Genomic DNA, 11,414 nt, shown 5'->3' with positions numbered 1-11,414 from the left:
ACTGTTATTTCTTCACTAAATATGGAATATTAAAAGAAAAAATCTCAAGCTAAAAAGCATGGAAAAGATATTTGTTTAGAAAAAGAAAAAGTTTTTTTTTTTTTTTTTTTTTTTTTTTTTTTTTTTTGACCTTAGACCACTATTCAGAACAGTTACTGTTCCCACCACTAACTTTTCACTAAAATATTTTTCGTCGTTAAACATTATTCTAAGAACTCTACAGACACTTCGTTCAAACTAGAAAACCCTATACATTAATATATTTGCCCCTCTTTTTCTTATAAGTGATCGGTTATTTTTGATTATTGAATTTCTCACATTTATTTTTCTTCAGAATGCAGTAATTAAGTTTTTCCTTCCTATAATGGGGAAGAAAGGTGGAAAGTACTTTCTTCATTAAAGTTGAAATATTCAAAACAAAAAGTTCAACATTTCCCAAACATAAAAGCGGTGGAAACACTTTTCAAAAAAAGAAAAATATTTCGAGCCCTTGCGTACGTAACTTCCAACTTCTAGCATATTTAATAAGAATGGAATAATAGTTCAAAGAGCAGAATTCACACTTTTCCGAAGACAGTTGCACGGTAGGAGCTATTTGTGAATTATGTACACAGTTCCTTCACGTCAGTGAGTCAAATCTGTCTGGATATGCATTAAGAACTACAAAATGGTTCAGTCTTGCCTGGGTAGTTCTCTCGGCAGTTGCAGGTGTCGTCAGGATGACAAGCAGGAGACGAAGGACTTTCAGCACTTCAGGAAACAACTCTCTAGTTTCTTTGCAGAGTTTCTTGAAGTTCTCAGCCAGGTATCTCAGATTTTTTGAATTGAAAACAGTGGTGAGTAACTGTTGCATCTGTAGTTGTAGTCGGTCCGGATTGACATGGTATTCTCTTAGAATGTCACTAATGTCTTGAGAAAAGTTACCTTCCAGTATTGCATCCTCTACTCCACGATACTTATGCAGTACAGGCTGATGGAATCTAGACTTAATTTCGCAAATGATATTGTCCAAACATTCATAATTGGTTGCGCGAAATTTGCCTTCTGTGATAGTGGTAATTTTTCGTGTATTTTTGCGCGTGTTCTAGTCTTTTCGGAGTCTGTATTCATGTGCGGTAGCGGTAAATCATTGTTCCCTGAGCACAGCGGTGATGTCAGAAAATGAACTCGAAAACCCAGAAATCGGACCTCAAAGTTTCAAGCTTGGGTCCCTTCTATTCACCATTGAAATGTGTAGTTCTTGGACGTGGAAGGTGGCAATGGGAAGGTCGTGGTCCACTGAGCACAGCGGTGATCTCACAAATCGAGTCCGGGACCTGATGTCCTCAGATATCGGGCCCCGAAAGTATAGTGTTGGGTTCCTTCTATTCTCCAATGAAGCATGGAGTTTCTGGACGTGGGTGATTGCATTGGAAAGGGTCGGTTTCTCCTTGAACACACCAGTGATGTCGTAAATCTGGCCTGAGGCCAAAGTCCAAGAAATCGGGCCCCAAAGGATGTTTATGCCATATACTCCATGCGCTTTGCTCACAAAAGTAAGTTTCGCTTATTATTCTGCCTGAATGTTGTTCAACCGAACATCACAAGACAATACTGTGATGCTTCATGTCAGTAAGGGACAGCGCAATACGTTTGATATCAGATAGAAGGGACCTGAGCCCAAATATATGGGACCCGAAATTCTTCGTTTTTGGGCCACTGGACCGATTTCTAATATTACCACTGTGGTCAGAGGACCTGGTTCTTTCGAACGTCACCGCTCGCATTTCCAACTCCAGTTTTTCCTTACTGTAGGAAGATTTTCATGAAATATTCCCCATATTCTTATCCAAGAGTAACAAAGACATTACAAAGTTGTGGGAATTAACAAGGCATTAGACTGGGACAATTTCTCTTTTTAAAGTTCGAGTCCATAAAGAGAAAGAGGAATAGCAAGATGGGGTTTCTAATTCAGTATACCTAACAATAGTGCACGAATATTGACGGGGTCCCATTTGCGAATATTGCAGGGAGTTTGGGTACACGATCTTAGTTACGCTACTAATAGTAACATTAAAAATAATATAATTTGAATTGCATTTATGTGTGTGTTATGTGGAATAATTCATCCTACGGAACTGTATAGATTAAACAGGTCATATGGGTCTTTAATATGAAGGTTCCCCGAAGCAAACAGGTCACAGCAGATATTACAATTGTTAATGGTTGTCGTAACTTGGAACCCGATTAACGATGAGCTTTCTGGTATTTTCTTAACACTTCATTTCACACCGATTTCTCAGGGGGGCGGCGGTGGGTTGTCATACTGCTACTTTTAAGCACTCCAAGCAAGGATTATGTTCTATATTCGATACTCTAAGCGTAGAACTGCTGCTTTTGGCGAATTTAGTTTTCCTTAAAATGTGAAAGTGATGGAATCGAGAAAAGGTACCCAATTAACATAAAATAGAGAGAAAGTAAAATCCGAATATCAGAAACGTAAAGAAGCCGAGAATAATGCACTTGTCCCTGCTTGAAGTGATCCAAAGCAAAAAAAAAAAAACAGCTTTGCCTAACAACTTCTCAAGCAGTAAAAGTAAGCTTTATATTTTTTTATATCTTGAATTTGTGGGATGTCAATGACAAAACAATTTGCCACAATAGAAATAACAAGAGAAAAACGTATCCACGGCCAGTGCCGAATTAATCCGCGTGGAGGCCTCCAAGCTACTCGAAGAATCGCCCCCTCGCCAGAAAAAATAAAAGGAAGTAGGTCAGGAAAAAGCTTGGTTATAGATATGCATATAACTTTACACTTCATGGGGGCAGGGGTTTAACCATTCAAGTCTCCAGCTAAGGGTTCATTCCTAAAAGGGCAGTCCAGGCTTCAGACCAACTCGATATTCATAAGGCCCTTGTACTCCCAGTCCGCCTCTGCATCCCATAAACTCTGAAAATTTTCTGTGTTCTTTTAGCCTTCAAAATTTGAACTAAAATATCTACAACCTTCACGGCTTCTGACACTCATTTTACTTTCTGGCAAAGAAAGGCGGCCACCGAATCTGTTCAAACAATCCATCTTGTCGGGCATAACGGGCGTGGAGTGGGAATTTTACTCATACAGGGATGGAAATTCACTAAATTGGGCTCGTCTTTTGGGTGAACTTCGAATGAGCACACCAAAATCGTCTGTCCACTGCATACAGTCTCGTATAAGGGGCTCAGCCCGAGCACTATCTTGAAGTGCAAGATTCAGGCTGTAATTCCCACAGTAAACACAGAGAGGCAAATGCTGCAATTCTGTAATTCTTGCCTGAACTCCCTTTCGAACCCCAGACATATTGGCTCTCCGTCGTAGCACTGTTCACGAAACCCTGCAAAAGGGATGTTAAATCGACACAAAACGTCAAGAATAATTTTCACAAGCATTTCACCCCTAGTCGACGATGTCTGGTACAGTCCGAAGAAGTACTCATCATCATCAAGGTCTGGGGTAACGGTTCGAATGTTTATGGACACTTGTTCTTGGCCACTGATGTCGCAAGTTTCATCTATCTGATAGCCTGATCACGTGCAAAATTGGTCTGAAAACTGCAACCTTTGCCATCTCATTCTGAATTGTAGGAAATGTGAAATTCCTTTCTTTTACAGAAAGACGATAGTTCAGGTATATACTCCGACAACAGTTTTAGCAACGTCATATAATTTTCTTCGCCACCATCGTGTCTTCTAACAGCCAAGCCCTGGCGACCTAGAAACAATAAAAATTTGAGCATGGCTGTCAGAGCTTACACTGATTCTTTCTCTGGGTAAACAACTGAATTAATTAATTTTGTGCGCACTGGGACAAAACCAAGAGAGCTAATTTAGTTACAAATTCTTTATGAAGGCAACTTTTCTCATCATCTTCAATTTTTTTCTGTGCTTTTTTCCAATATTTAGGTTCACCACCAGTCACAAGTTTAGAGTTGTTTATTGGACTAGTCAGAAGGTCTTTATTCAATGCTGACACACATTCATAACACATGAATCCCTCTAGTCCTTCGTAATGCAACCAAGGTAAGTCGTCGTACCACCTTGAAAGAAAAAGGTGCGCTCTCTTTCCGTCAAATTATAGTAGAACTGTCTGTGGTTGATGTTTTGTTTCGGTGCTTGTAACAGAAGGAATACATACACGAACAGCGGTTGAACCAGTTTGTGAAATTGGTTTTACAGCATTACGTGTGTCATGAAACCTTGTGTCTGGAACTATTATCTCCAGTACCAAGTCTTGTTCAGAAACACAGCTGGTGACCACCTCTGCTGTTTGTACTGGAACTACTGTCAGGTGTTGAGGTTCTAATATGGCTGGAAGTGGCTCTATTGATACTTCATGCACATGGGTTACAGTGGAGAGTGTTTCGATGAAGCGTGAATTATTTGGTGATGTTGTATTCTCGCTATTACTACAATTATTTCTTTGGGCTCTTGTGGTGCAATTTCAGTGATAATATTGGTTTCACTCAGATTGGATTGGATTGAAGATTTCTGAGTGCCATTTCCTTCATTTGTGGACTTGTTGTATTGCCCTGCGAAATAATGATAACAATTACTAATCGTAGGTTGCATGTACACATGCACATCTGTCTATATTACTATACAGGTTGTTTCGGAACAATACCGAAAAGTTTTGGGGGGTGATTCGTGACACCAAATAAGAAATCGTATAGACCAACCTGTGGTCGAAAGTTCATAGTTTCGGAGTTATAGGCTGCCGAAGATCTGAAAAAATTAACTGAAAAGGTCCATAGCTCCACTACAATACGACTGATTGTAGTTTTTAGTATATCCTCTATCCAAATATTCATGTTTCTGAATCCTCCAGTACTTATGCAACAATTTTTAGAGAGACAGTTGGTGAGTACTTCATATTTTCTGAGTGTAGATTTTGATATAATCATATCATATGTGTACTGTAAATCAAACAGAAATACAAATGGTTTTCTGCGATCAATTATGAGTCCCAAGAATATATATTTTGTCTCCATCCTTAGCTCTACCAAAACTGTAAATGGTAGAAATATACTACAACTTCCAGTTTCAATTCTGATCCACACAAACAAAATCTATAAGAGATAGTGAAAATGATTATCTCTACCTCTTATAGATTTTGTTTATGTGGATTTGTTACCATCTTTTATCTTAACCCTCGATTCAAACCGGAAATGGTAGAAATCAATCACTTCCAGTTTTCACGTTAATCGCTATAGAGTTAGAACAGTAATATATAGCGAGAAACGGTTTTCTGTAATCGATTAAACGTTCCTAGAATATGTTCTGACCCCATTCTAATCACTCTACTAAAATCGGAAGTGGTAAAAATCTGCTTTCACAATCGATTTCAATGTAAATTGAGAAGATATTGCGTCATCCTTTTTACTGTCTTTGCCAGAGTTTATTTTAAAGATTACTAGCTAACACAACAGATTTACTTAACTATTTACATAACTGTTATGTACACGCATGTCCAAAATTAATGTTTATAAATATGTTGTTGTAGAAATATAATTTGATAACGAATTCGCCCGGTATTTCTTATAACGTTAGTACGTGTATAGTCGGCAAAGACATGTATGTGGAAAATTTCATGTCAAAAGAGCAGTAAATAAGAACAATAAGACGAAAATACAATTTTCTTATCCATTTAGCAACATTTTGTTCTAGTCATTCTAATTTTCGTATTTATAATTCTTTTCCTATGAAATTTACCACAAATATACATTTTCCGATTATACATATAGCGTCAGTATTAAAAGTAACCTGCAAAATCATTATCAAATTTTATTCTTTCAAGAAGACAGTTATAGACATGTGACAATCATTTTGGACATGAGTGTACATAATTTACATACATATACAAATTACAGTCAAATAATTTTACTTTTTTTCTTTGCAACAATGAACAACGCCTAATCTTGCGGTTTTCTGCTCTTAGGCACAAGAAACTGCGGCAAAGTCTTTCCTCTCATTTAACTCTGTCCACGGTGCTATAGTAAAAATGCTTTTGATTGGGGCAGTTCCCGCTTTCGCCATAAAAATCTTATAAGCGTTTGTTAGATATTTTAGCCATCTAAACTTATTTCAAATGGTATTTTACAGCTTTTGTTACATACATTTGTACAATTTTACTGTTTTTGATTGCCACTTTGTTTTTACTTTATTGTTAGAATAGCTGCAGTACCTGGCGTACGCAGAAAATAGATTTATGAAAAACATTTAAAGGTATATTTGAACTACTTAGAATAGCTGCAGTACCTGGCGTACGCAGAAAATAGATTTATGAAAAACATTTAAAGGTATATTTGAACTACTTAGAATAGCTGCAGTACCTGGCGTACGCAGAAAATAGATTTATGAAAAACATTTAAAGGTATATTTGAACTACTTAGAATAGCTGCAGTACCTGGCGTACGCAGAAAATAGATTTATGAAAAGCATTTAAAGGTATATTTGAACTACTTAGAATAGCTGCAGTACCTGGCGTACGCAGAAAATAGATTTATGAAAAATATTTAAAGGTATATTTGAACTACTTAGAATAGCTGCAGTACCTGGCGTACGCAGAAAATAGATTTATGAAAAACATTTAAAGGTATATTTGAACTACTTAGAATAGCTGCAGTACCTGGCGTACGCAGAAAATAGATTTATGAAAAACATTTAAAGGTATATTTGAACTACTTAGAATAGCTGCAGTACCTAGCGTACGCAGAAAATAGATTTATGAAAAACATTTAAAGGTATATTTGAACTACTTAGAATAGCTGCAGTACCTGGCGTACGCAGAAAATAGATTTATGAAAAACATTTAAAGGTATATTTGAACTACTTAGAATAGCTGCAGTACCTGGCGTACGCAGAAAATAGATTTATGAAAAACATTTAAAGGTATATTTGAACTACTTAGAATAGCTGCAGTACCTAGCGTACGCAGAAAATAGATTTATGAAAAACATTTAAAGGTATATTTGAACTATTTTTTTCCCTGATGTTACATATTTATATCAAATTGAAATTAAGAAACTTCAGCTCGACGTAGCCATTATTCTTTCGAGTAAAACTAAAACTCATTCTTTCCTTATGACATACGTTTTAATCATAGTAAAGTGATAAAATCTCAGATCGACCCAATCGCTAACTATACTCAAAATGTATTTAAAACAGATGAAATGTTTTCTCATTTTAGTCATTTTATGAAAAAAAAAGGTATAAAGATAGTTTAGAAATTTTTCCTCCACAGTAAAATCTAAATTTTCAAAAAAAAAAACGCCTAACCATCTATTTTTACTAAAAAAAAGTAGGTTTATATACCGAGTTCTCCCTCCCTAAGATAATAGATTTGTAAGATACTCTATATCTGGTGTACATTTTAACTCTCTCTTAGCTCTCACGATATGCATATTTTAGTAAAAGTGACATGAGAAAAACCCAGCCTGAACCAAGTCATGTGTTCAAAAATTAGATTCAAACAGTTCAGACGTTTTCCCGTATAAAACAACTTCGATGTCATTTGCATATATTGAGAAAAATACAGAAATTGTCGTTTCTCGCCCCTTAAAAGCAGAATTTCCTAAAATGCTGTAGCATATGACCAATAGTGCAGTCGCTTGGTACAAATTTCAATAAGAATATTTCTTTTCTGGATACCAGAATAAAATTTGGCACAGTTATTTAGATGGTAATACACAATAAAAAACCACCGGGACACAAGTCATAGGAGCTTCTATAAAAGGAGGGAAGGGGGATAATGATTGCAATTAAGTTCTTTGATAGTAGGGTGATAAATAGAAAGTAAAGGGAGTAAAATTAAATAATATGGGAGCATTTACTAAATTATTGCGTTGAATTATTGCATGTTAAGACAGAATATAGTGTCCCTGGTGGATGAGTGGCTCCACTCGTCGCCTTGCAATCAAGGGGTTCCGAGTGCGATTCCCGGTTGGGACACAAGTGGTTCGAGTCCTTCGTTAAACTGTAGGAGCCGTCCTTAGAACGTCATCATCATCCCATGGAAGGCAATGGCAAGACCACCATGGGTTCACTTTGCACAGAAACCTTCGGGCCAAGTACCTGCCTTCGGACATAACACCCATCATCATCATCATCATCAAGTAGAATATTGAAAATAAAATTATATGTACAAAAGTGTGTTTCAAATCTATTCTTTTTTATTTCGAAAATTGCTAAAATGAGAATGTAACCTTAATGAATATTCCTTCCTTCCTTTCTTTTTTTTAAAAGAAATTGCGAACAATTTTAAAGAGGACTATATTTTAATCGTTCTGTACTAGAGATGGAATGCTTGTCTAAGTCTCATCTATCAATAACTCACTCACTGTATACATTGTCCATCACAAGAGCATAAGGCGGTACACTGCATGTTCAAGCTTTGACATTTGCATTTGTTCATACACATTGTTTTGCAGTGGCAGCAGGTTAATTCCGAATATTTCATTGATACTTCTGGAAGAACTCTCCATAATGGTGTAAGCCATGGTGGGGACTCTGAGACTTTCCATTCCCAGTCGGTAACATCAGGAATGTGAGGCTGACGCTGTAGACACTGTCTCCAAACACTGGCTTGAAACATTGTTCTTTTCAAGTGATATCTTAAAGCATCTTCAGTAGGGGGTATATTTTCAAGGGATCTACTCTTCTGTGTGAAAAGTATCCTTCTGCATTCATTGACTATTTTTGTTGCGCTGATTGTGTCATACAGAAGCACTGTAAAATACTGTATCATATCAAAATCATCATCAGATAAAATGAATGAGGTAGACAATCGAATAATGACGTCCGTTAGTTCTGTCAGTGTCTTCCACACATTCCAAGCTTTAGTTTTACTAACCCCATGAAAAGAAGATGCTGTGTCACAACCCGTGTAAGCATGAAAAAACAGCAATGCTTCACAAGTTTCAGGACATAAATTTTGTAACATTTCACAGAGTGAAAACTGTTTTCTGTTTTTCCCCAACACCGTAAATAAAGTACAAGTTCTGCAAATCGAGAGCCTGCAACTCCTTCAGGGCCGCTGCAGCAATTATTATTACATCTTAATCTACTGTTGAAATTACAACATTTTTGTGGCCACATAAAACTGCATCTTTCACATGTAGAAGAATTGTTGTATCTGCTTCTTCATGTGAACAAGGAGACAGTTGGTTGTTGTTATGCTAGGATCCTACGCAAATTATGAAGTCTTCATCAGTGCAAATAACAACCTTACAACCAACTTCCAATGATTCAATTTCAGAAGCAAGTAAGTGGAAAAGTTGCTTTCTATTTTCATCAACTTGCAAAACTTTCCTAAATACCCTTGGGAATGGTGTTGTTCTTTTGATTAACATTTTTTCTCCAGAACCTCGTTTCAAACGAGTGTCAGCCTTACGACTTCTTGCCAAGTATCTGTCAAATACTACATCAACTCTGTCAAATTTCTGCAGGTGAGATTCTACGGCAGGTCGAAATATTTTGATTGCAAATTCTCCAAATGTTTTAGATGAACCTGGAGTAAGATAATGTATAAGGGCAGCACCATCTATAACAATAGCCGAGCAAAATGAAATACTACAGTCACTGTCATGATTCTCACAAACATCTGAAGATAAACAGGTAATAATGTCAGACTTTCTTGATGGTTTGCGAAGCTTGCCGAACTCGCTAATAGAGGGAGGATATCGGTGAGTTTCGTGAGAAAAAAATGTAACGTCAGGTTGCCTAATCTGATTCGCCACATACAATTTGCATAATATATTTGCGTCCTTTCTAAGGACTGTTGTTTGCATTTGAAGTTTAGATTTCCCCTTTGTCATTCTGTTGTTAAATGACACTAAATTACACCTTTTAATTACTGTGTGAATTGATTTTTTTCCCTTCAATCAACCTCTCTTGTACAAAATTTTCATACAGACATCTTCCAAGATTCCTGGCTTCTCTGACCGACTTATTCTCATGTTTTGTTGCACATATTTTGCTAACTGCTGTTGTTAATATATCTTCTTCAAATGGGTTACTATAATTTCTAAAGGAAGCTACAACATCTAAAACGTGTTCCTTATATCTCTTTTCAAAAGCTTTGCTGCTTTCCTTATGCTGTACGTCATTTTCATCACCTGCATCTTCTTCACCATCAAAAACTGAAAATTGTTCTTCAAAGTCAGATATCATTTTTACAACTTCTGGCCCTGCAACCATCCATTTCAAAAGTGCAGCAGGTTTGTCAAAAAGTCCTATTGCTCCACCAATTCCTTTAACTTGTTTGTTATTTTGCTCATGCAAATGGTCATCCGCCATTGCTGAAAATGCTCGATTGCTCTTCTGACTTACGAATTTGCCTTTCATGAATTCTTTATATATAAACGGATGGCGCATCTCCAGTTCTTTCAGTGTTTTGATGAAAACTGGCAACCAGCGGGCATAGTTTGTGTGATCTAAAACAAACATCCAGGGACATATATCTTCCAGAATAGTTTTGAATTGTACAAAATTTCCTTCACGCACACTTTGTAAGAAAGAGAGCAATAGAATCTGTAGTTCCATAGTTAGTGACCAGTAAATAAATTGCGGAGATCCTTCATTGCGTAGATTACACCATTCGTTAAAATCTAAATATGACATTCCTTCAGAGACATTGATATATTTATATGCTTCGTATGCTTCTGTTTTCAAAATATATAGTGCAGCCACTGTTACTTGGTGAGCATAGCGAGCGCGCTTGACATGAGAGCACAATAGAAGCGATTTATCTCGTCCGGTTGATGTTACTCTAGCATCAACTAATATATCAGTCCATGAGATTACTGAGATTACTTAAACAACATGAGATTACTTTAAAACACATAGTAACACTTAACTACAATAATACCTTTGGATTTACTTATAAGGTCTGAACACGTCATTCAAAATTTTAAAAACGATATTTTCGTTGTTATTACAGTAAATAGCATGTTTAATTTTGCAATAAAATGGATGTAAATATGCCATAATTCTTTATATTTGTAAACCTATTACCTCAATATTTTTAAAAGCGCGTTATTTGAATTTAGCATGCCAATGAACATATAAACTGGCCCGAAGAACAGGAAAATTGGAGTATTTTCAGTTTCTACCGCCATTTTGGACGCCATCTTGAATTCTGTCCGACGGGGTGCTCATCGGTTTTGTGTCCCGGCGGATTTTCATTCAACATGTTATAATTAATAAATGTGCCAAGTTTCATACTGGTATCCAGAATAAAAAATATTTTTGTGCCAAGCGACTGGACTACAATTAGTTTTAATGAGAAGTGTATTTACCTAGTGTCATCTTCATAAAGTGACAGGCTTACGAGACACTTAATTTTTTGCGTACATTTTTATTCAGGGGCCACAGTGGGTCGATGGTAGAGCGCTTCTTGG

This window comes from Thermobia domestica, chromosome 7 (genome assembly GCF_964235325.1).
Source record: "Thermobia domestica chromosome 7, izTheDome1.hap1.1, whole genome shotgun sequence".
NCBI lineage: Eukaryota > Metazoa > Arthropoda > Insecta > Zygentoma > Lepismatidae > Thermobia > Thermobia domestica.
Note: the sequence above shows the minus strand (reverse complement) of the source record.